This window comes from Eucyclogobius newberryi, unplaced genomic scaffold (assembly GCF_026437365.1).
Source record: "Eucyclogobius newberryi isolate DKJ021-1_F unplaced genomic scaffold, fEucNew1.0.hap1 SCAF_1, whole genome shotgun sequence".
NCBI classification, from domain to species: domain Eukaryota; kingdom Metazoa; phylum Chordata; class Actinopteri; order Gobiiformes; family Gobiidae; genus Eucyclogobius; species Eucyclogobius newberryi.
The window spans coordinates 38100653-38126727 of record NW_027315723.1 but is presented as its reverse complement, the minus strand read 5'-3'; the positions used below and the strand labels follow the sequence as shown (position 1 = coordinate 38126727).

The window sequence follows — 26075 nt, the reverse complement described above, 5'->3', positions numbered from 1 at the left end:
GAATCAGAATCAGAAAAACGTATTGCCATTGTCATTGAACAAAGTTCGCAAACATAGGAAATTGTTTCGGTGCAACATAAAACAATAAATAATAAAATGACAATAGCAACATCTATAAAATCAAATAAGGCATGCATAAATTAAGAATTTACTAATAAAATCAAGTTAAGAAAACTAATAATAATAATTTATACACATTTACACAAAATATTACAGATGGTCAGAAATAATGCAGAAAGTGAACAGTTAATTTAATTAATGTCTTTGTCGAGAGACTTGTACATGTGTTTGTCTCCAGTAGATTAGACTGCTGTAACGGCCGCTCACTGGCCTCTCCAAACGAGCTGTAAAACAGCTGCAGTTCATCCAGAACGCTGCTGCTCGGGTCCTGACTAGAACCAGGAAGTTTATCACATTAGTGTTTTTAATTAATGTTAAAAACACATACATTAATGTTCAAATCTAAGCTAAAAACTGTTTTGTTTAGCTGTGCTAAACAAAACCGACTGAAATGATTTTCTTTATGTATTTCATTTTTTTTGATGGATTTTAATGCATTCTTTCCTGTGTGAAGCACTTAGCGTTGCCTTGTGTACCAATTGTGCTCTGCAAATAAGCTTGCCTTGCTTTCTCAACTGGTTCATCTGTATTCAGCCTATTGTCTATACATTTAGTGTGTGTGACTGTTACCTCTGGGGTCAGTCAGTTGTGGGGGGGTTGTATGGGAGGGTATTTGTGATTGTTTTTAATAGTCTGTAAAGCACTTTGTTATAAACTTTTATTTTAAAAGTGTTATAAATCAAGTTTGATTTTTTTTTTTGTATTTCTTTTCTTGAGGTTATGGTTTCTAAATGGTTCATAAACATAAGTGCTTTCTGTCTATATCTCAGTCACTATAAGGGTGTTGCTGCCTTAGGCCCATAGTAGCACCAATAAGCTTCAAAAGCAAGATAAATATTTCTCTAAAACTAATTTACACTATGCCCTATAGTATCCATCCTGAAACGCAAACGTTGCATTACAGTATCCATCTCTCTTGTCTCTACAGGGGACCAGCCTTGCCAACAGTTCCAGCCCAAAGGAGAACCAGGAAACGGGATTAAAGGGACATCCTGGTCATTGTTCTACTCTGCAGGAGAAAGCCCCTGTTCTGATCCCTGGAAGCCCACTTTGCCACCCATCACTAAACTGCCATCTACCTTCAGTAAGCCTTATTCACTTGTTTATTATGTGCCTGTCCCAAAAAAAGCTGCCACTTGGATTGAAATAGGCAAATATAGTCGATATGGTGTGTTAAGAATTGCTGCAACACACCAACTGATGCAGTCAGTGGCTTTTAAATTCTAAAACAACCATGTGAAAAGACAAATCCTTTTTATTTCTGTGGTAACTTTTCATTTGATCAGGCAGTGTGTCTATATTTATTGATATGCTCTGCAAAGAAATAAATGGTTGCAATAGTAAACATAAACATGCATTGAATTGAGTCATTCAGTTGAGAAATTATAGATATATTTACCTTTCAATACTTGGATTATTTGTTTTTACTCTTAAATATGTGACAAACGATCTATTGATACCTTTCGCGTGCCGTAATTACCATTAGCCGGGCGTGTGAAACTAACTGAAGGCACTGCTCTGTCTGATGCTCTATTACTCAAATTAGACTTTAATCTGAGCTTTGTTTTAACACAATATGACCATTAAAGCACACATATATTATGTGAAGCGACAACGGGTGACCTGACTTGTGCTGTTTAAAAAACCCTAATTCAACTAACATTAAAACATAAATGAAAGCTGTGGGCTACTAAGGATCAGAATCTTTATTGGCCACACAAACAATTTGGCAGGATTTGCTTTCGTACAGCATTTAAAAAGGAGCTCACATCAACTGTGTCCTCACAAACAGAACAGAAAAACAAAGTAATAAATAGGATTCTGTTCACATTTAAACTTAAATTGACAAAAAGACTAAAAGAGGCCTAAGAACTGACAACTTACGAAAGCCAATTTTAGAGCATGTTTGTATGGATCTAAACTAGTTAGCAGTTTTTAATGCAGAATTTGACTGGATATTTAGTTTTTGTAGAGGAAATTATGGCACTTAAAAAATTGCAGCCCTTGTGATTTGCTGAGATTTTGCGTCAAATTGCGATTGCTATGCCGATTAATCTTGTAGCCCTTGTGTGCATTTGTAACTGTTCGTGATATTCATTAATTTTATTTATACAGGGAAAAGCTAATGAGAAAAGTTCTTTTTCATGGGTTCCCTGTTAAAACACAACACAAAATAAACAACAAACAAACATAGGACACTAAAACACAAATAAAACCAATAAAATTAACCAATACATAAAACTGGGGGTAGTCCAGAGGTTTTAACACTGTTGCTGTAGAATGCGTATATATAATGTTACCATAATCTAGAACTGAAAGAAATGTAGCCTGGATCTACAATTAAGAGGAAAACATGTTTTATTTCTAAAGAAGAATGACAATCTGGCTTTAAGATTATTGGTCAGCTCTTATGTGTTTGTTGAAGGAGAGTTTCTCATCGATCCAGATGCCCAAGTATTTGTAATGGGTACTTGTTCAATCATATTACCATCAAGCAGAAGAATAGATATATTTTTTGGGTAAATATCACTGCAAAGTATCCGTGGTTGAGTTTCCACCCATATAAAATGACCACATTTCCAAAATTTGCATTAGAAAAGCTCAAAACAAATGTGTGTTTCGCTTTGTTTCCGTCAAAGTATTTGAGGGCGAAACTGGGTGTTGGTTACTGTATTTTCCGGACTATAAGTCGCACCGGAGTTTAAGTTGCACCAGCCAAAAAATGCATAATAGAGAAGAAAAAAAACATGTATAAGTCGCACTGGAGTATGAAATGCGGTTGCAAGTGTGAAAATAACAAATGATATCGCATATAAGTCGCTCCGGAGTATAAGTATAAGTTGCACCCTGGCCAAAACTATTAAAAAAGGTGCGACTTATAGTCCGGAAAATACGGTACTTCTTTCTTCTGTGTTGTGACGTCCTTGGCTTTGCTACATATACACTTTGTTATTCAGTCGATTGCAGATACAATTTTTGTCTCATCCAAAATGTTGCTATAATGATACTATAGATGGCACCAAGCAAAAGGTTGCTGCCTCTGCCAAAGTACGACTGATGTTGAAAAGGTTCTAAGGTAAATGTGATGTGGACTTTTCTCTTCTTTGTTCATGTATTAAGTCATGAACACTGGGAGAAGAGGATGATTTGAAGTGTGCTTCAATCATCAGTCTCCGCCCTTTTCCTGTCTGAAGTTGTGCACTTTGGGTTGCTACGCTCCATTGAATCTCAACAAACCAGAGATAATCTTGTGGTAAAATTGTGAAGTAAAATATTGCATCGGTGGTTAGATTAAAGTACTGGAACCCAGCAAGGGCTCAGTGCCTCAAACAGAAGTTCATAAAAGAGGATGTGGTGGTGTCTGTGGTTGGATTTGACAATGAAATCGGATACAATTTTCCATCACACACTGAAGTGGATATTTAATATAAATTATGGTAGAAATGTTGGTGATATGACATGATGATATGATGAAACCAAATATGCAGCAAGTAAAATGCAAAACATACAAAAATATTATCTACTGATATGGGCAGTTGGAGAAATATTGGCTATTGGCCAAAACATTTAGCTGATGTGGCCGATATTCCACCTAGCATGTTGTACAAAATTGTATGCATGCCCTTTTTGATGTATTTTGCTACTATTATTCATTGTATTATTTGTTGTATGTTGCTCCTTAATGCAAAATAAAGTTCTTAGTTTGTGAATTCTGTTCACTGACAATGACAATAAATCCCTCTCTGAATCTGATTCCTTGTTTTAAAGCTTACACTCTCTAAAACATATTGTTCAGGCCAGCACCCCCAAAACAACTCTGCAACTGATTTTTGGCTCCCTTCTGCTAATTGAGATTGCTGTCTGTAATAATTTAAAGTTGCATAATATTAAAAAAAAATATGCTTGCTTGTGGATTTATTAGTTAATTTACCTAATTTCACACAAAAAAAAATCCACCTTCCAATTCATCTCACAACCCCCAGCTCATGCCTCCCGACCCCCACTGTAGGAACCACTGCTCTAGAATACAATTTAATCCAATTAATATTCATATCGGTGCCCTAAAATGTAGCGCAACATCAATATTTATCTATGGAGTAGTTTCTGTGTGTTTCTGATGCCGCAGTGCACCTGAATGCAGCTACATAGTGCTCCTGTTTGCATCAGTTGGCTCTGCTCGTTCATGGCTCTGACTGAGGCAGAACTGGATTTAAATGCGCTGAGCTAAGATACCGAGTCAAGAATAAAAGTTAAATTCAGCACAGATCACCCCAGTAACAAAATGGGGATAATTTTTTTTTTTTTTTACTGAAAGTGTGTGGTGAAGACAGTATATTGTAGCCATTGAATGCACACACACTGCTGCTGTCGCCATAGATCATATCCTTACTACGGACGCTTGGAGTCAGGCCCCCAGAAATCTGTATTGGTCCGGCCTAAATTAGCAGCACAATTTACATGTTGCTGCTATAAACAAATTATATGCAGTTTATCCTAACAAGGTAGCGCAAATTTGGCTAAAAGAAGTTTAAAATAAAACCCAGTCTTCTAAGTCTCAGTCTGCCTCTAAATCTGACACAAATTCCCTTCGAGCTGATGAACCAAAAGAATTGTCCATTGTGGAAGGTCACCCAGAATACCCCAAACTACCCGCCTAAGGTTCTAACATGATTTTATATCTCCGGTAAACACACATTTGTCTCTGTGTTAAATTAAGCTGTCCTCATGCCACTTGGCTTCTGCGTCTCTGGTCTGCTTCTTTGTGCCAACGTCAAAATAGATGTTGTATGTTTCTTATAAAACAAATTGCTTGTGTTTCAAAAGAAGGTTGTGCATAGAGCCTGAGCCGGCAAACACAAAAATACAGCTGAAGCTAACGGAACAACAAGAAGCTTTATCGCTTACGCCTACTTGGCTACTAAAATGAACTAGACATGTTAAGATTTGAGTTCAGGTTGACTCTTTACCTCTTTACCATTGCAATATGGTGTGAAGTCCGGGTGGAGATCTTATAACATGGCCACAGGTATGACTTTAAAATTAGAATGATAAAGTTTACAATTTCAGCACTATTTTCAATCATTTCTTTCCACTGGACTGACTTGAAAATGACTTAAATTTCTCTTAAATGTGCACATATGTAACTTTTTTTGTTGAGGGGTCTGCCACGTCTCCACAGATCTGGCATGTCTGCATACCACAGTACTCAATAGAGATAAGCATGTGGCAGACGGTTACATAGTGCACTTTTAATTAACTTCAGATTGTGACTGCCCAGCTCCACATCTGGAATCTGCACCAGAAAATGACATGTCAAGATCCAGTCTCTACCTCGTGTGTTTGCTCAGAGTCAAGTTTCCATTGGTTCTAATAGACTTGAGGTTCATGGCCCCTGGATGCCATATGTTCGGTTGAAATATAGGTTTCGCACAATGCACAGTTTATGCTGGAATGTTAGACACAGAAATGGGTGATGTCATCTTCTGGAATCATTACTAAACATGACCTAAACAAAGGGCACGTTTGCCTTTTCCCGACATGTAGTTTTCATCCCATTTAGCCGTGTATTTGACTAGGTATTGACCCCGACTTGGACTTGTTAATGGTTGTTTGGACAAGCGGCGCTGGAAGGGTTCAGCTGTACACGACCTTCGCTGGTAGAATCTAACCTCAACAATCCTTTGAAGTGACTTAACAACGCCAAAAGCAAACATTTCCTTTTTGAGTGGAAATGTGGTCAGTGCCTCTCCTGCCACATTGCAAGGAGGTTGTACATTCAATCCCCGAGCCGTGCAATTTCAAAAGTAATTCAGAAAAAAAAAAGTTTCCCGATTCCCACAATGAAATGAATGCACGTGTGCTGTCCACTCAACCACCAAGTGGGATTGACCACAATTTTAATTAACAAGATAAGCTCTGCTCTCTTTTCTTCCATGCGCCCCGTTCTGTGAAGAAATACTCCTATATAATGTTATCTAGCTTTTGTCAAAACATTGCTTTAATTTTTTGTTTGACTGAATGAATTGAGTGAATGAAATTGGTGTGATATACTGCACCATCTCCCTGATCTGTAAAGGTAGCACTAGCATATGTTCTTCCCTGTGTTTTGAGCTACGTGCTACTTGCTAATCACACACTTGTAGCGAGCTGTGGTATTTTGCACAATGACCACAGGCTAATTTATAACGATGTTCTTAGTCCAAAAAGATTCGTGGTAAAGCATTTTTGGAAAACCACAATAAAACACAAAATAGCCCGACTATATTTTGCAATTTAGAAGATTCTGGTTTTCGTAAAGCCAGTCTTCCAAGGTCTAACTGTCATTTGTCAGTTTCAGTGTGTGTGTATAAGTGGTGCACCGATGGACATTTTGGACCGATACCGATTTGTTGGAAAAGCTTTGGCCGATAACCGAAATTGGGCTTATATTTTCTCAATATTCTTGTTATTTTAAACGCTTGTATTTTTATTTTTTCATCAAAGAAATATACTGGCTATTAAGTACTTTTTATTCTATAAGGATCAAATCTATTTTAAAATGCGTAAAACCTGTTAGAACACATAATAACCCTCTTTGGGGGGATAAAAGGAAACATTTTGATATGGCATATGTAGCACTGGTTAGATTTAGTTATTTAGTTTATTAGAGTAAAATCAGCCTTCACACTTTTCCATTCTGTGAATTTCCTGTTTTATTTACTAAAGTCTGTGGTTCATCCTCATGTTGCTCCCCCTGTAGCAGCAGCAGTGACAGTCTCTCCTCCTCAGACTCTGTCTCTCGGCACACACTCATTTTCCTCCTTCTTAAAACCTCTCACACTAAAGTTACTTACAGTAAACAAGTCTAAACTGATCGTTTAGGAGGAAAACTAGTCAAACATTACAACCAGATGGGACTGGACTTGATTTTTAAAGTTTATTTATAACTGATAAAAATGGCTTTCTATATTTTTACTGCTTCAAACCGCGCGGCCTGTCTGAAAGAGGATTGGCTGTGCTGAGCATAGGGGATTTGAAATGATAAAGTACAATTAATAGCAGAGCCCTCTACACTTCCCATCATTGTATAAAGTTTAGTGCATTACTGCTATTGATTAATTCAAGCTCTATTAAAGCTGTTGTTCTTGCCTGTTTGATCTGTCATTGATTGTGCAGGGCTCGGGTGTGACTGTAGAGGGACACCACAGGCTGTACCTGTGAACAGCGAGTCTCAGGGCTACCGCAGCGCTACACTGCTTCCATACCAGCTCTAATAAGCCAATGTTTCCTAGCAACCACAGCTCTTCCACTTTTGGAAGAACTGCTTAGTAACAAAAACGAGTATCTGAGAAGTAGCCACATACTGGCATTCCACTGTAGGTTTTAGGAGTGAGAGTTATGACAATATTCAGGAAAGAATGTGTACTTTGTATAATGGGTGTGCGTGATTTCTGCTCACTGCTACTAACTCTCTGACTGGTGTCCAAGATGTAGCTCGCCATTTGTTTTTTTGCCATTTGTTTAATGTCTAGCCATGACCGAAGTATCAATAGAATCTGAAAAGTTTGATTGCCTTGGAAAAGTGCTTTGGCAATACGGTGCAACTCCTCACTGGAATAATGAAGATGAACAAATTGACAAGTTTTTCTGCAATAATAATGCCAAATCCTGCTATTCTATGGATCAGTAATGTAACATCCCTTTACGTTATTTTCCTGTTAAAAAAAAATATATTTCTGTATTTGTTTATCACTTACTGTATCCCAGCATTATGAAGCACCGGAAGTAAATTCCTAATTAACGGACCACACTGTAAAGCTTTACAGTTTATAAGAGTAAAACCAGCCTTCAGACAGTAGACTGTATTTGCAATATGACCTATATTTCAAATAAGTGTTACTTTTATTATTTCTCTTTTTATTGAATGTAAACTCCGAATGATTTAATATTTATATTGTTTGTAAATTATCTGAGGCAGGTTCTCCTAACATGCTCTTAGCCCTTCTCCTTGTCCCCTCTCCATGTTGCTGCTCCGTGCTGCTGATCGCCATTGTTCTTGCTGATCTCCATTGTTGTTGTTGTGCTGAGGGTTGTGAGTGGATAGAGCACTTACGTAAGGCTACCCACGTCTACCCAGCTGTGGTGTGTGGTTCGGCCCAGGAGGGTGAGAGGGGTGCTCATGCTCCCTACAAATGCACTTGGCTGGGTCAGGGAACACACAGACTCAAATGTGCAAAAATATGAACCATTTATTCAAGGCTTTTTCCAACAATATGTAGTTCATTCTGTTCTGGTTCATTTACCACATTTTTGATGACAATACAATTTATTTTCCTTATGGATATTCAATGTTTGTCTTACTGTTGTGGCTGAACGCTGATATTTTCCCATATCTTTATCAAGAGGGGGGCATATAACGACGATGGGCGATATGACGACGAAGCAAATCACGGTCTCATTCCTGTAACGAGCGGCTGCTTTTGTCATAACGTGATTCAGTATTTCTATATTTAATGCAGCCGTCGGCTCCACTACAAACAGTTTATCCCACACACTTCTCTAATTGGTCAGCCACTGTAAGGCTTTGAGTGAGTGACGGGTGGATTTGACTAATCACAGAAAAGGGTTTCAGAAGAAGCAGATAAGAAGCAGGAAATGGCAGTAAATAAAGTGTGCATGAATTGTGATCAAATCGAAATCACGATCTGCCTCCAAGAAAATCGTGGTGATATTTTTTTGCCGCATCACCCACCCCAAGGACTTATACAATATTGAGCTTTTAACCATAGTGCAGTTCCGTCATCATTAGCTGAGTAGTATTTATTAGTATTTTTGAAATCCTGTATTGCCCTGTGCTCGTGGTTAGGTTGTCACTGCTCTGTATTTATTTGCAATTATTTAAACATGTAGGGTCAAAAATGATATGCAGTCATTTTTTTAACAATAAAGACCCAAAAATGTATATCCGCAACTTAATTTGTGAATTGTTTTGATGTATATAGTTGCCTATAATGACAAAAATGTATCTATTATCTTAGTTTAATAGTAACTTATCTGGTTGAAGCATAATATTCATTCTTTAAAATCTATTGCAAAGCCCATTCATTGAAGTGAAGCTCTTGTAAAGTTCACCAATTTACACAATTTTTAGGATATAATATATTTTTGCACCATTTATCATGATTTTGTAAACATATGGCAACATCTTTAATTTTATCTGATGCACTGCGGACAATATATTGGCACTGATAGATTGTCAACCCCTAATTTATGTTCTATATAATCTTTTCTGGAAGGATCAGACATTGACCCACAACCCACAAATCTCTCCACACAAATATTGCATTGCCAAGCCAGCTTGTGTTGGTGTTACCATGGCAGTTGTGTAAGAAAGCTCAGAGTGTAGCGCTAATACAGGGTTGCCATTATCGTAATTTGCATCTTTTTCTTCAAAGTGTTTCATCTGCTGGGTCTTGTCCTCCTTTTTATCATCAACGTGTTACAAAAGCTTTTATAGTCTCTTCTAAAAGTGTTAATTGTTGTAGAATAATTGTAGGAAGCTTCATATCATATAATTAATGAACTAATCTTCTATTCTTGGCACTCAAACCATTATCCGTCCAGTTCTAGTGTCACTTCTGTTCACACTGTTGCCTGTACTGGAATCAGCTGGTGTTTGAGGGGCTTCTTTTTTGCCTTAGGCTTTATTCGACAGGACATTACGGCATGAAATGGGGATGAGACTGAGGAAGGACATTGCAGCAAATTGTAGAGAGCCGGAATTGAACTGGCAGCGCTGCAGGTTGGCCACATGGAGCGCACATGTGCCACTTGACCACAGAGCGACGTGAAGTAAAATGAATCTACATTTTTGTACTCCTTTGGGACAATCTTTGTTTGTAGCATAGGATTATCATGTAGTCGTATATTAGACCTTAGCAGTGGAATAGTCCTGTTATATTCCTGCTGACACTTGACACTATGATAAAACCCAGTGTTTAATACATTACCATTCCTCAAGTTTGGGACCAGATTTATGAAATCAATCCCTAATAAAGATATATTAGAAAACTGCCAGATATAAAGCACTTTACATTCTGGTTTAATTTTTTGGACATTGAATTAAAATGGCTTAATTTTGCTTCTAAAATGGTTATTAATGTTTTGATTAGTTTTAGTTGCCATTATAGTTTGATCTGAATAATTATAATCCTCTATATACCAAAGAATCTTGACATTCATGTTAATTAATTTTGGTGCCCACATATTTTCGGCTCACAAGCTACTTTTATATTCAACAAAGCCAGAAGATCTACCCATAGATCTAGATTATTGTATAATTTAGTATTATATTTATTGTCAGTATTAAACATTTTTTTTATTTTTGTTTAACCATAATTAGGCTATATAAACACAATGTAGGCCTTCATTAATAGCCCAGAGACAATCTGCTATTTAACAAGACCATTTAATACAGCTGAGTATTTCGAAAATAAAATATTATGGCCACAACGACGCTAAATGATAGAAGGTTGAGCTTAACCAGAACTTCCCCTCTCCTCCTTCCTTTGCGTTACACAGCTCGCGCTTGCTTTGGCGCTTTTCGGCGGGATCTCACTGCCTATGAGATTGACCGGTAGATCGCGATCGAGGTATTGGGCAATCTAAATGAGGATCACAGTACCCAGATGAATACAACTATGAATGCAACTGATTTGTTTTCTACAATGGATCACTCCTGGACAAATGAGGGACATCTATGATACAAAATGTTGCATCTAAGATTGGATTTGCACTCGTGCTTCATGCAAGAGGGCTTTGGGTTCCATTCACAGACTCACTGATTACGTCCTCTCAAATAGCTTTCACTACATCTCTGTCTAATAACCAATTTCACAGTATAGCAGATATTGTTTCTGGCCTCATTCAAACTGCTTTAAAAATTCAAATTTTTTGCCATAACGTACTGGCAGAATGAAAAGCAGCAGTCTCTTTGTCAGGAGTGATTGATTGAAGATGTTCAGTGTGGTGTGTCTGAAAAGAACAGCAGAACTCTCTCCATGCTCTGGCTCCCTTCGTCTAAGTACAGAAATACAGTGTCTACAGAGTCTCAAAATATCTTTGAAAAAAAAAACATCAGATAGGATAAGTTGTTGGGCAAACTGGTGCGCACACATTTTAAAACATATATGCCGTTTATGTGTATATAATATTTTTTTTAAAGACACAGTGACTTTTGTTAAAATGATAGTGGTGTGTATTGTTATATCCTTATTCAGTGCTTCTGTTTGATGCAGTTCTGCTGACACACAAGGACTTTTACACACCCCTCCTCCTCTTGGTCAGTCTCAGTCATGCTGAGTCTGAGTGATGGGACCATTATCCAATCGAAGTTATTGAGAATTCTCTAAGCAACCGGCAGCTTTATCTCCAAAGATATCAAGTGTCATTGTGTGAGCATTAAAGTTGTGATCTATTCTAGAGTCTAGGCGTTATGAATATCCTGGTATAGTTTTATTCCACCCATCGTAGTGTAATATTAATCTAATAGTTTAATATTTATCTCTAGAATAAATCACAACTCTCTCGCACCTTCATCCTTCTGTTTCTGCTCCTCCGCACATTTCTCCACATTTGATTCCAACAATCACCTTCCTCAGCCTCTCCTTCTCTTTCACTCCACTAGTAGTTCACGAGAGAAGAATACTGTTTTCCATAACAAACGCACCATTCTTCATGGCACTGTCAGTGCCTTAACCGGGTATAATAAGTGCTGCCTCGTTCATTTAACAAAGACACATTATGTTAAAGTGAACTTAACATTTAACAAGTGTTTCATTTTTAGCCATCAGGTTCGCTAAACAATAACTTGCAGACACGTGAAATTGGAATAGAAACAGTGGTAGGAAATGCACATTTACGAAATAAACTCAAAAAAGAATAATAAACCAAACTTGCAGAGTAATCTTGCAAAAGGGTATAATGAGAGGTCTAAATAGTTTTTGTCAATATTGTCCACTCCTTTATAAAAGCCTGATTCAAAGTGAAAATGGCATGGAGGGGGTAGTTAAATCCTCTGCAGATCAACCCTTGTGCTTAAATGTTTTGTATTTTCAGGAAACGTTTCAGATGTCATCGTCAGGGGCAACGCCTGACCCTTGCTTTAGTCGCCCTGCAGGTCTGAAGCCTCTAAAGCTTAGCCCTGGCCTTTTCCTTGCTTCACTTGTCTTCGTGATGCCCCTTTGGGAGGCTCTGGTCCCACATCTGTCAAACTGTCACTGAGCCGGTGTCTCCTGCCCGCCCTTCTGCCCCCGCTGTCCATACAACCGCCCCGACCCACAATCCCCTGCTCTGTGTTCTCACGCCTGCTAAACATGCACTTGTGGAGCTTGATGTCACCAAATTGCTGCCTGCATTTTACAGGTCATACTTTAGATTACAAGGAGCTTAAATATATTTAGTTTCGATAATGAAGCTGCATCTGTCTTTTGGCTTCATTGCACTTCCCCTGGCAGCGACACAGAGACACAATCAGGAGCTATTTTGTGAATTTTGCCACAGCTTTGATTTGAACTTTGTAGTACTTGCTATTTTCAAATATTGATATTGACATCACCAAATATTGGTTATTGGCCACAAAAGTAAATAATATATTTCTGCTTTTGTACCTTCTACCAGAGGCTGTATTCCTGTAGCAAAACCTGATGTGTTTTCTTTGGGGAAAATAGGCATTTAAGAATCCACATATTCAGGTCCGTGATTACCTTAATAGAAATACATTTAATAAATAAAATTTATTGCTGCTCAGCTGACAGGCACCATCAAATCTATCAAGGTGAATTAATGTTGTCATGTTTATCTCCTCATCTACAGTATAATGCATAAACTAAAGCTGTTTTGTCAGATCTTTATGGGTGTGAGAAAAGTGAAAGAAGCCCTAGAGTCTCTGATGCTGCAAATGCATGTTTATGTCTCCTGGTGTAAATATTAAAGATGTTGACTCACAGCGACGCCTTTTGTCATTACCAATCCTGCTACCTTGAAATGTTTGTAATGAGGACTATGGAGTCCTACATTGTTACACTGCGAGGCAAACGCTACATCACCTAATTGCAAATAATAACTTTGCCTCAGGGCAGCGGCCAATACAGTACCAGTCAGATACCTCGTAATTTGGATAAAATACTCACCCTTAGAGTACAGGGCTAAAGATACAAGATAAACAAAGCCCGCTGTTGTCAGGCAATCTCTGAGCAGTCTCTGTGGTTCAGCTGACCAAAACTCTGCCTCTAAAGTAGCAAAATTAAGTGATTTCAGCTCAATCTATATTGGAAAAAAAAGAATCAAACCTAAATGTAAAGTTCCAAAGCTCCAAACCGCATGCTTTTATTTACAGAGGATTCTTAAATTAAAAAGACCAAACCTGCATGGACTATTAGAAATGACTAATCAAATTGTAATCAAATTCAAGATTCAATCGATCTAAACTTTACCTTCATTCAGAAAGTTTGAACTCATAAAGTGTGTTATATACTAGAGGAATTATGCTCTATTAGACTAGAATTAAAGTGAATAAAGGATTGAACTGTTAGGTTGTAAAATTGTGATGATTCCGCTCAATAATTGTGAGACCAAAACAATAGGGCTGGGCGATATAACAATACAAATTGGACTCTACTGACAGTCTCTGCTATTTTGGTGAGATCAACATATCTTCAATCAACTCAAAGAGATATACTTTTTGCCACGCAATCCTCCTATTGGTCATTTGCAGGTGGATTACTACCTGACAACCCTACGCTGGGTTTACCTGCAGAACTAGCCACAACACTGTAAACTCCTGTGACTAACTAAGGGTTCCAGATTACATTGCTATAGGTTCTATACATTACTTATTGAGTGTCTGCTTATGATGTTATAAAGCAGACACTATTATGTTCTTGTATTTTAGGATTGTAGGATTTTTGACGCGTTTCCACTCCTTAAAGGTGCAATGGACGATTTTTCGGTGGTTTGAGAACGCAGGCTGAAGTGCGCATGCGCACCCCCCCGTGCGGACTGATACAACACACACGTGCGTTTGTTTATTAGCGCGACAGATCGCATCACATCTCTCGTCTCCCGTAGATTTCCGTCTTCTTCTGAGCCAACTCGAACTGTCTTTCTCCGTCTTCATTTTGTCCCGTACACTGAGGGAACTATATTATGATAGATCCATCCGCTTAGACACGCGGAAACGTGCTGCTCATGAGCCACAAGAGGCTGCAGGTGCGTTTTATGATTGATATGTGGCAGGACTACGGCAGTCCACGCCACGAGGAAATAAGACATTCAACCTTTAACACTTTCACCGATTTCAACAAGTTATACCTCTTTACGATTGCTTTCACCGCGTCTTAGGGGGGCTATTGCTTTTGACATTTTTACATACTGTACTTTTTTTCAGTATTTGCAAAAGTAAATTGCTAATGCTAACGCTAATGCTATGTGCTATGGCGTCAGGCCACATGTTCCCCCACCCCTGCGTTGCTTTAAGTGCCAGCGCTTTGGGCATATTGCAGTGGTCTGCAGAGGGAAACAAAGATGTGGTAAATGTGCTGGAGATCACGAGTATGGGAAGTGTGACGAAGGAGCAAAACTGAAGAACATAGCTCTGCCTACAGGGGATGCAGGTTTAGCAAAAGAGCTGCTGAGGTGCAGAAAATTAAGGTCTCAAGGTATATCCTATGAAGTCAAAGTGTCAAGTAACTAGGTAAAAGTAAATACAGAGAGAGGAACCAGCGCTGCTCACAGCCAGAGCGAAGTGAGGGAAGCCAGCGGGTGGAGGTTCCAAGCGTGGAGGTGTTCCAAGCGTGGAGGTGTTCCAAGCGTGGAGGTGTTCCAAGCGTGGAGGTGTTCCAAGCGTGGAGGTGTTCCAAGCGTGGAGGTGTTCCAAGCGTGGAGGTGTTCCAAGCGTGGAGGTGTTCCAAGCGTGGAGGTGTTCCAAGCGTGGAGGTGTTCCAAGCGTGGAGGTGTTCCAAGCGTGGAGGTTCCAAGCTTAATAAGAATACCTTGGTTGTGGATAGAGAGGATTTTGTTCTCTTTATGGTAGATGTTGTAAACTGTGCTGCTCAAACTCAAAAGAGAACTGAAAGGATCAGGATCATTGCTAAAGCTGCAGGAAGATTCCTTGGAACAAAAGAGCTTGAATGGGTAGAAATAGAAAACAGGCTAAAGGTGCTAAATGGGAGTCAGAGTGACGGTCTACTTTTAGGGAATCCGTGATCAGAGTGAAGAACTAGAGGTGGGGGTGGTCTCCTGTCCTGGCCCAGTCTAGTAGATGCACAGCTGCCAAGCAACGACATCGGTGGAAATATCAAAGCCTAAAGAATAAAGCCTAAAGAATAAAGCTGTACGGCGGAAGCACCGAACATCAAAGGAGAGGAAGATGAAGAGTCAGCCGGAATTAAGCCGGCCGGACTCTGAAAAATGAACAGCTCATTTTGGTTATAATCTGACCTCAGCTGTTGGTGTGCAGTGATGTGCCCTCAGTAACAAATCCAGTTGATGAACAAGTGAATTCTGTCAGATTTGAGCACAGAACTTTTCCATGGATGGATCAAGGCCAATCATGTTTACATGAGGAGGTTCCAGTGAAAGCTGTGAGTAATCGTACAAAGAATCAGACTGAATCTGTCTGTGAAGCACAGCTTGTGTTACTTTGCACTAGTCTGAATCAACCTAATGAACATCTAACAGAAAACGTGGTTCCTGAAAATTGTGTAAGACTACTAACAAGAATAAAGTCTTTCCTACACACATGTAGTACTTTTACGCAAGAATGCAGACACTCGCAATGGCTTCAGCCATTGCACATTATCTAGTTGTAGATTTAAAAGATGGTAATTGTAAAAATAGGAAAACACTCTCCTACACCAAGTAATTGCCCAAAACATTTCATGATCCGTCTTTAAAGTTGGCCTGTTGAAATTCCTTAAAGTAATTTAGGCTGAAGTTTTTGGAGTTTGCAGGTTATCCCATGACTACCACCGCCTCTGCTGCCCTTTATAGTCCATCGCACGTACAAAACCGAGGGCACCCAAAGAGGTGAGCGCCATGTTTTTGCTGTCCAGCTTTTGTGGTGTGCAGTTTTATGAGCTCTGTGGTCAGGGATGTGCTACAGGAGATTTATAGCTTTCATTATTGAGGTTATACCACACCGTTAGATCTCTGTAGAATTCCCCGCCAACACCGGACCAGCACAAAAACGGATTACTGCCAGAGTCGTATCTTTGTAAACGAAGGTGTTAGTCTTTAGAGTCTGCTAACATATTGTTTTTGAATTTTTTAAAGTAGATTGTAATTTATTTTTCTTTCATGTGATATTGTTATTTAAAGAAATTGGTACGGTATCGGTTTGACAATTACTCTTGACCAAAGAAGAGATAAACATTTAGACTTTAAAATTGAGAAACAAGTTAGTTTAGAGTTAATTTTAATTTAACTATAACTATTCTACTATTTTTTTAGATGGCACTGAACATTAATTTGTTGCTTCACAATTACATATGCCACACTTGACCCACCGAGCCGACCACCACCAATCACACACCCCACATTCATGCAGGACAGGGTCATCCCTTATCCATTTCACTCTGCATCGTGTCTTATTGTCTTTGCCCCTCGCTGTACTGCAGACTCTTCCATTTGAAGCATGATTATCTGTTGAAGCACGACAGTTTTCAGTTACTTTGAAAAGGTTCAGCCCACCGACTTCCTTAAAATGCTTTCAGAGGAGTGTGAATCCTGACGGTTATTTTGGAGACTCACAAAGACACAGACCGAGTGCAGCGCTCCTGGCTCGGCGCTAGCTCAATCTGATATATTTGATGCTTTTTCCGGCAAAGTCTGGAGCTGGGGAACTCTTTCAGCTTTTCCCGATGAACTTTTGAACCTGAAACTTCATTCTCACTCCCTTTCTCTCTCCTTTTTTTTTTCAATTTCTGTCACTCCTCCGCTCTCCCTCTCCTCTCGTTCATTCATTCTGTCATTTTCCTCACTCTTTCCTTACCCACGGTTTCCTTTTCTCTCCCTTCCTCTGTCTCTTTCTCTCTCGCTCTCTCACAGATATGCTTACTTTCTCCTCTAAATCTACCTCTTCTTTGTCCGTCTGTGACACACATTTGGTCTTGGGCCCTTTGAATACTCAGATGTTCCCCTTTCCCCCCCTCACTCCCCCTTCTCTCACACACCTCTCCCTCACCTCTCTCCCTCCATTGGCTCATTTTTTCCTCATGGTGATTTACAGACTTTGGACATGCTCCTCGTCCAACACATTTTTCTAATTCTTTTCTCGATTCCGCACACAGATGATTCCCACGTCCATATTTCTACTTTGTGATATAACTTTATTTCTATTGCAGCTGTGACAGTGTTATTAACTCAACATTTTCTCATATTGAAAAACTTTTTTAAAGTGAGCTACATAGCATTTATCCATCCATCCATCCATCCATTTTCTACCGCTTGTTCCCTTTCGGGGTCGCGGGTGACTGGAGCTTATCCCAGTGACTTCGGGCCTTAGGCGGGGTACACCCTGGACAGTGGCCAACACAGAGACATGGACATTACAGACGGTTCACGCTCACATTCATTCACTAGGGCCAATTTAGAGTCACCAATTTCTGCCTAACACATGCATGTCTTTGGACGGTGGGAGGAAGCCGGAGAACCCGGAGAGAACCCACGGTAACACGGGGAGAACATGCAGACTCCACCCAGAGAGATCATGTGATGTTGGTCTGGTCCGGGAATCGAACCCACGATCTCCTTTTTGGGAGGCAAGAGCGCTAACCGCCTTTGCCACCGTGCACCCCAATGCGTGCGCCTTTGCCATGCGTGCACGCATTTATCTTTCATTTAATATATTATAGAGAGCATTCACGTGACGTCACACGGCCGCCCCCCACGCTCCCCCAGGCTCCTCCAGGGTCTTGGCCGTCATCAGTGCGTGTCCCCCTATACAAGCCCATTCTATACCGGAGTTTTTCTGCTTCGATTTACGACGAAACACGGTTCAAAGAGGCCCAAAACTTCATTAATGATATCGCACGCTTTACTATAATCACAATGGTGAAGGTTTATGTGGCAGTTGAGTGCAGCAACCGGGAAGCTCATCCAAGGAGTTTGTGGACTCTGAAAGCTCTGGGGGCTCCATAATGTATGTTTTGAGATCACTTTCCGCGCTCTATCAGTGCAAAGGAACGCAACAAGGGGCGGCAACGTATGACAAGGGGGCGGCAACGTATGCGTATCACGTGGTTTTGTGACGTTGGTGAATGCTCTCTATAGGTGTTTTTGTTGCCAACAAATTAATCACGATAATATATTAAAAAACAATAGTATTTTTTATTCATCTGTAGACTCATTCAGACGGCCAATAACTTAAACATTTTACCCTGACCTACAAAACTGTACTGTCTTTATTCCCACTGATTACATTCCCACTGCCATGTTACTCATCCACACAGCAGCTTCAGAGTCCTTGTCGTAAGCCCTCTCTTGGCCAGTCCGATCCCTGCAAATATCTTGGCCTGACAAAACCCACCATTTAACATGGGCCTAATCCACGTGGTGCTCCTCAGACAGATTTTATACAGGGGCCATGCCAGGACTTGGATGCATTCCTGTATTTCTGAAGGCTTGAGTGTGGGAGAGGAAAACTAAAGCTTGCACTCCAGATGCAAGAATGTTTCAAAGCAGGACAACACAGATTCAGACCATAAAGATGGATTTAGGATGGCACACAATGTAAGGATTGGTGGCAAAGGGACAAGAAACTTACATGGAAAATGTGTGTGTTTTATGCTTTTTTTTATTGGAAATGTCTTTATGAAAGGTATTCAGGTGTAACATTTAGAGCCTGGCCTAAACAAACTCAAGGTCTCATACAGAGAATCTAAGACTGCTCATCCTGCCCTCCACCACACCTGAGCCAAGTCAAACAAACTTGTGCAAAGCAGGTTATTTTATTTTATTTATTTTATTTATTTTATTTATTTTATTTATTTTATTTATTTTATTTATTTTATTTATTTTATTTATTTTATTTATTATGTATTATGTATTTTATTTAATTCATTTATTTCATTTATTTTATTATTTATTTATTTGTTTTTAGTCTAAAATATTATTATTATCATTATTATTATTTTGTTAGACTTCAATGCCACAATGAGAATAAAAATATTCTGTATTAGACAACAGAGTGTAATTGCAACACAAAACAAGAAATTGTACTTTCTAAAGCAAAATTTTACCCCGACGTCAACTTTAAAACGGTCCTGATCTACAACAGAACTAGGCTATTACACTATTCACCTGATTCTGCCTCGCACACTTCTGGCTCTTTTTGCTCTTCTGGTCGAGCCGGAACTCCTTTCACTAAGCAGTGAACGAGGGAAGTCTCCCCGCTAAAATATGCTATAAAGTAGATTGATTTGTATAAAATGTTCATGTGACCAACAAGTCAACACTGCACTGATTCGCTGTGCACCCTAAAAACAACTTTTTAGTCCGTGTAGAACTTATTGACTGTTCAGATCGACAGCCCTGTGTTAACTCGTACAACTGGAAGAAGGATGGCAATGAGATGGGGATGCCTCAGGGCAAGTTCTGTAATAAGTTGGATTCATATAAAAAGGTCTTATGTCCTTTTTTATGTTTAGTACACTATGTTTTCAGTATCAATATTAGTTTGGATAATAGATTTAGGGGTTTATTAGATTGTTGATACTTCATTAGTCATGTTTCTGTCTGTCTCATCCTTGAACACCACTCCTCATGATCAGTGACCACAGTCCAACCCCCGAGACCCTTCTCTAGATCTTGAGCCAGAATAAGGAGCATAGACACCTTGCAGGGGAAATGTTCTGATGTGCATTATTATGGGGGCCATCGACATTTGCTGGTACGGCTGATTGGGCTTAGACTAACTTGAGCTGTAACTGTTATGACATTATGTTGTTTTTATTCCATTGCTGCAAGCTTTTCTCTTCTCAGTCTAGCTGTAAAGTATCAAAGCACAGCGTGGTCCAGTTACATAAGGAGTACAAAAGGTGGCTATTCTTACTATTATTCTATTCTGAGCAGAATGATCCATGGATTGAAGCTAGAGTGGTGTGTATGGCAAATTGTTTTCTTAGTTCCTTTAGTTTGGTTCTTTTAGTTTAGTTATTTTAGTATAGTAGCATGTCACATTATAGCACATGTGTAACCGCAAGAGATCAAAAATAATGATGGTGAGACTTTCTGAAGCAAAAATTATTTAATCTATACCGTCAAAAAGTCAAGTTAAACGTATATTGCTGTGTAGTTTGCCGTTTGTCATTACAAAAGCTTGATTTCATAAAGTGTATAAAGAATTTGGAAGTGGGTTGTCATGGTGTCAATTGGAAAAAAAGATGATTGATTATTCTTCCGACAATCGCAATACTAAAATTGTATATTGTGACTTAATTAAACACAGATGGAATAGCTTAGATATCATGTCCACTGTCAATGTTTTAGCAACTCTACCTACTAAACAAATACACTGATCTATTGTACATTATTTGGCTCATGAGCTACTCTTTGAAAGGAAATGCTATCAAAAATACTTGAATTAATAAAACAGACAAAAACACCATAGGCCCAGTGGACTGAACTTGAACATTTTATGCAAATTCAGTCCAGCTTGGTCCTGTATAATATGCCATTTTCTCAATAGAAGATGTATACGCGTATCATATTAAGCTTTTATGGTCAAACTGTTTTCATACAAGGAACTTTCAAATCTGGAACACATTCTAAACATCTCATCTCAAATTTCGAGTGCAATCTTGGCTTTGTTCTGTTTTTTACTTGTCATTAATTATCGGTTGCTGACAGTGGAAATGATACTCTTGTGCCTCCTCCCAGTCGGGCCAAACATCTGGACTCTGTCTGTTTTATGTCCTGCAACCGGAGCCCTTTCTTGGCCTGAGTGCACTGTACCCCCAGCACCACAGCAGGATTTGTATTGTTCCTCCTAAAATATGCTAAAATGTACATTATCCATATGTTACTGCTAATAAAGCAAAACTAGCCCCACGTGTCAGTCTTCCGTAGCCTTATGCTTGGGTCCTGACTTCTTCGCTGCAGTGAAAGTAATGGGTATTGAGCGCGTGCCTAACTGTGCTTATGCTGTAGTTTGCTCCCAGACACTTTCCAGTAGATTAACATGGACGCCCCATTAGCAAGCCTCATTAGACCCGATGACGGTAAGCTACAACAGAGGTCCAAGGTCCAAGTAATGATGTACGCCAACTGACACATACTTAAACAAATGAAGAGTTGTCCTAGCAATGATGGGACGGCTGGAAACTGACATATTTCACAGAAAAACATAAACCCTTAACCAAGCATTGAATAAGACATTGATGCAAAACGTTGTATTTTAGGTGATATTTTTAATTTTGTTAAAATTGAATTAGAATATACAGCAGCTTTTCTCTCTTTAACAGTTAAGATGTCTTTAATATTGGACCTAGGAAAAAGTACACTGCAAATAAGGACTGTCTAGGGCTGAATTTGTAATAAAACAAATTGTCTGCTTTGTTCCATTATCACCGTTATTGCTTTCAAATTGGGGATGCACTGTGGGTGAACTTCCCCTTTCAGCCACTGCTTCCTGTTGTAGTGAATCTGAGAATCTGATTACCGGTACAATACAGCTCCACAACTCATTCGAATCCAGTCAATTTAGATGAATTTGCCCATGCAAACAGATGGATCCTCACTAGCTCCAGTCTCTCACACAGCAGGCAGAGCTGGCAGCTGCTCCACACCCTTTCCCTCCAGAAAGTCCATCCAGTCTGCGCAAAGAGGAAATAACGTGTAATTTAGTTTGCGATTTTTGTTTGGAGCTGTTGCCGACTGGTTAGTGCTCAACAAAATCGATTTATATCTGTCGTGCCCTTGTTGTTGTTTTGTTAATGAAGAGAAAGGTGTTTATAAAATAAAAAAGAGCTTAAGACTTCCTATAAGTGATCTGTTCTTCTGGATCTACCTCTGTATCTACCTGCGTTGCACCAATGAAATTTCCCCATGTGGGACAATAAAGGAATATCTTATCTTATCTTAAATCATTAAGCCACCAATTTTTTCTTTAAGATATTTTTGTGACATCTGCAAAATGTTGGTTCCTCAGATAGAAGTTTTTGGAACCAATCAGCCGCTGATCATTATCCGCTGATCATGGCTAAAATAACAAGATTGTGATCGGCAACATCAGGCAACTTCCACGCTAGTAAGCATCTACTTTGCTTCAGTTTAGATAACGAGTTATAGCTTTGCTTGTACATCCACTATGTGCTGCTGCCTGACGTGGACTTGAACTGAACTTGTAGAAGTTTTACAATTACAATACAATTACCATAATTTTCTGGCTATACAGCGCTCCTGAATAAAAGCCACTCCAACAAAATTTACAAAGAAAAAAATAAATTGTACATGAATTGTACAACCTGTCAATAAGCCGAAGGTGCCTAAGTTGTAACATGAGATATTTACACATAAATATACGGGGTGTGGTGCCCGGTTGTCTTTTGAACAGTCTCCCAGTGGATCTAATTGGACTTATTTCTCATTTTGCATGCATTGCTCCCTCGCCGCTCAGGTAGTGCATCCGCGTCTTTTTGGCGTGCTCACGACCCCCTCCTTTGACCATCCAAAACCACACGTGCTTGTATCTTTGTGTGTGAACAGGGCCAATCCTGCATGTATTGCGTCAAGAGTCTGAAGCACAACGAGAAAACAACTATAGCTGACAAAAATGTAACCTGCTTAAGTAGGGCACTTGGTGATGTGTAGGCTACTAAAACACAACTCCCTCAATAGCTCTGGGGCAACCTGTATTTAAGCCTTTGATGTGACTTCCTGCGTGTTTCGGTCAAACCCACTGATTATCGGCTCATGTAAAGTTAAGTTTCATTCATAAGTCACATGGCCTTTTTATGGCGTTTTGCAGGTGTGGAGAGGATGTGACGTGATGTCACGTAGGCAGATTCCAGCTGCAGGTGGAGTCTATAAAGCACACATTTCATGATGGAGAGTGCACCGAGGGCTTTATAAATCTGGAGTTTGGGTGGCGTAAGTGTCTAGAGGCCACTTGGAGTACAGTCAGAGAAAGGTCTGTGTAAACCATCATAGATGAGGCCACAGACCTGAAACTTGTCTTTGTTGCGTTGTCTGCTTGACTCTATAAATGCCATACTGTGGAGCATTCCAGGCAAAGCAATAACATCCCCATGGAAACAAACAGGTGGCAGACCCTCGACCAAAAGAGTTACATATTTCACCTTTAAATCTTTGACTTTTGTAGTGAACTATGAAAATCTGGTACCACCAGATTGTATTTGAGGATGTTGTTCTCATGAGCCTAACTTTTTCTCTTTTCCAGGTTTTACCATTGGAGGCTGTATCTGCAAATGATTGACTTGGACAAGATGGCAAGTTTACCAGTGAGTATTCTATCAAGTCTGCCTATTTTGTTATACATTTACCAGTAACTTATTTTCAAATCTTTTTATTTTTGGCCTACTTACAGTTTTCTATTTTGGTATACTCTCTAAAGCACAGACATCTCACTCTTGACACTGTTATTGTTGTGTAACATTTACGATCATTAAAGAGGCATTATGTCGGATTATGGAATTTTCAACCTCTACACTTTTGACTATGGAAACCACTCTCATGGTCCTGCATCTGGTCAAAGGCCGGTGCACGGGCGACTCGAGTGTTAAACCAATTCGCCTTCAATCGGAGCTTCTATTTTTTTGTTCACCGTCTGTGGGAGCTTGAGACTTAACGTTTGTGTTTAGGTTATTTAATATGGGGCAGTGCATAATAATGTGTTTATCCAACATGTGAATGTGCCGGAGTTAGCCATGCAGGCTAATTTTAATCTGTAGTCTCAATAATGGATGCAGTTGTCTGCAGGATCCATCTTTATATATACATACATATACATACTATGTCTATGAGTACAGGTTTTCGGGGGCTCCTGCAGTGCATCAAGCTATGGCAGGTGCAAGCATGGTGGCAATGTTTAACTGACTAATGATAATAATCATGGTCAATATTATTATCTGGACCATACAGACTCAAAATTATATTTTTTTACAACAAAGAAAGCAGCATCATCAAATCAAAATGTCACAATATGATAAACAGTTTCTGATTTTCATCAATGATGGACTTTATTTGTAAATATTCTTTATCTATTTGGTTGATAATACATTTTAAAAAAGAGAAGAAATAATCAGTTTAATCCAAATCGGTTTAATCTAAATTGCCTTCACTTCGGTGTCTCTTTCAAACCCCACTACACCCCTTCATCCCTGCTGCTGTCGGCTGCTCACAAGCTGATGTGAAACTTGAAGCGGGTGCTAAAAATGAGCCTTAATCTGCACATAAGAGTGGTGTGTAGGCGGTCCTCATCGGGCTTGAAACGGCATGTTGTGTTCCAATAAATGCTTCCCTCTCGCTCTCTGTATCGCTCTCTCTCTCGCGCCGTCTCTTTCTCTTTCTGTATATCTCACCACCTCCTCTAGCCAGCTCCGTCGCTCTCCGCACTCCCACACAGCGCATAGACACTCACTTTGTTGGAGAGCCCTATAAGCACCAGAATGAGACGAGAAGATGGAGAGGAGGAATGATGGATAGCAGAGGGATGGAAAACAGACTTACAGACGCAATTGAAAATTATCATACGGAGAGAGTGATATACTTTCACAATTTAAAAACCGCTGAAGGACATAGTTGAATAGGGCTGTCAAAAACTAAAGAGAAAAAGGGATGCATTGATGCAAAGAGATTGAGGCATGTTTCAGTAATTCTCTATCGCCTTTCATTTGAGGCTTAAGTCTCAGAAATGTCGGTTTTCACCTACCTTTTATGTTTGCCAACTGCTCACTTCGAGTCTTTTCAAAAATAAACAACAAAAAATGAAAATCTGTTGGTTTGCTATGATGAAATGCCGCTATGAAGAGGCGGGGTCTATCAGCTCTGCAGTCAAGTAAAAGGTCCCATTTCTATTATTAAGTTGTTCTGGATCAATATTGTGTTTTACAATGAATAAAACATGTAAAATGCTGATCTACTTGTGTTATGGTTCAATTTGTAGTAAACTGGACAAAACAAGCTTGATGTGTCTTTATTGCTTCCCCGCCAGGAAACATTTGCCCTCGGCTTTTGACTCTGGGACGACCTGTAGAGAGCAGTGGGCGCCAGATCTCGAGCGTTCAGGACTACCTTAGCTGAAGGAGTCTGCATGTTTTACCTTGATTGGTGAAACGAGAGTACCCACCCAGGCACGGGGGTAAGAGACGATAAGGGTTTATGCTGAAAGGACCACACTAGACCCTCTCACAAACTGCAGTAGACTTCCCCCCCCCCCCCCCCATTTTACATTCAATCTGTGCAAAATAATGACGCGCTTGGCCACATTTCTTGTGCTTTCTAAACTTCCTTCTAAAAAAGACGTCCTGCAGACTCACTGCAGGTGCTCAGGTTGTATTATAATGGAAGGTTCTCACGGTGTGACCCACTCCCAGCTGGACGGCTTTCATCCATCTGCCTGGACTGAGGTAGAAACATACAGTGACCTATACTAATGCTGGGACTCTTGACAAATGTGAGCTCCTAAGGCTGTTCTTATGGTTGTAACACTTACAGATTAAGTGTTGCATAAGTCTGCATATCTTTGAACCACAGCATATTGTCTGTCTAGGCGTGTAAACATTCAGACATGTCATGATTCAATTCATCACAATTCTTTCACTAAATTATTATAATCAACATTAACATTATGGCATCTTTGGTTATAAAAATATACTGAAAAATGTACAATGAACAGTGCCAAACATACAGATATTTTAAAATTAGGTGTATTACTTTTTGGAGCCTTGAGTGACATT

The 26075-nt window shown here is 39.5% G+C and overlaps 1 protein-coding gene across 1 annotated transcript in view; it reads left to right on the top strand.

The window, feature by feature from the left end:
• The first annotated feature begins 1052 nt into the window (after positions 1 to 1052).
• The window catches only part of sipa1l1 (signal-induced proliferation-associated 1 like 1), an 82074-nt gene continuing 57051 nt past the window's right edge, over positions 1053 to 26075 (top strand). The window contains exons 1-2 of the mRNA XM_072450329.1: positions 1053 to 1204; positions 23558 to 23618. The gene's annotated coding sequence lies outside the window, so the exon portion shown is untranslated. The remainder of the gene's footprint in view (positions 1205 to 23557; positions 23619 to 26075) is intronic.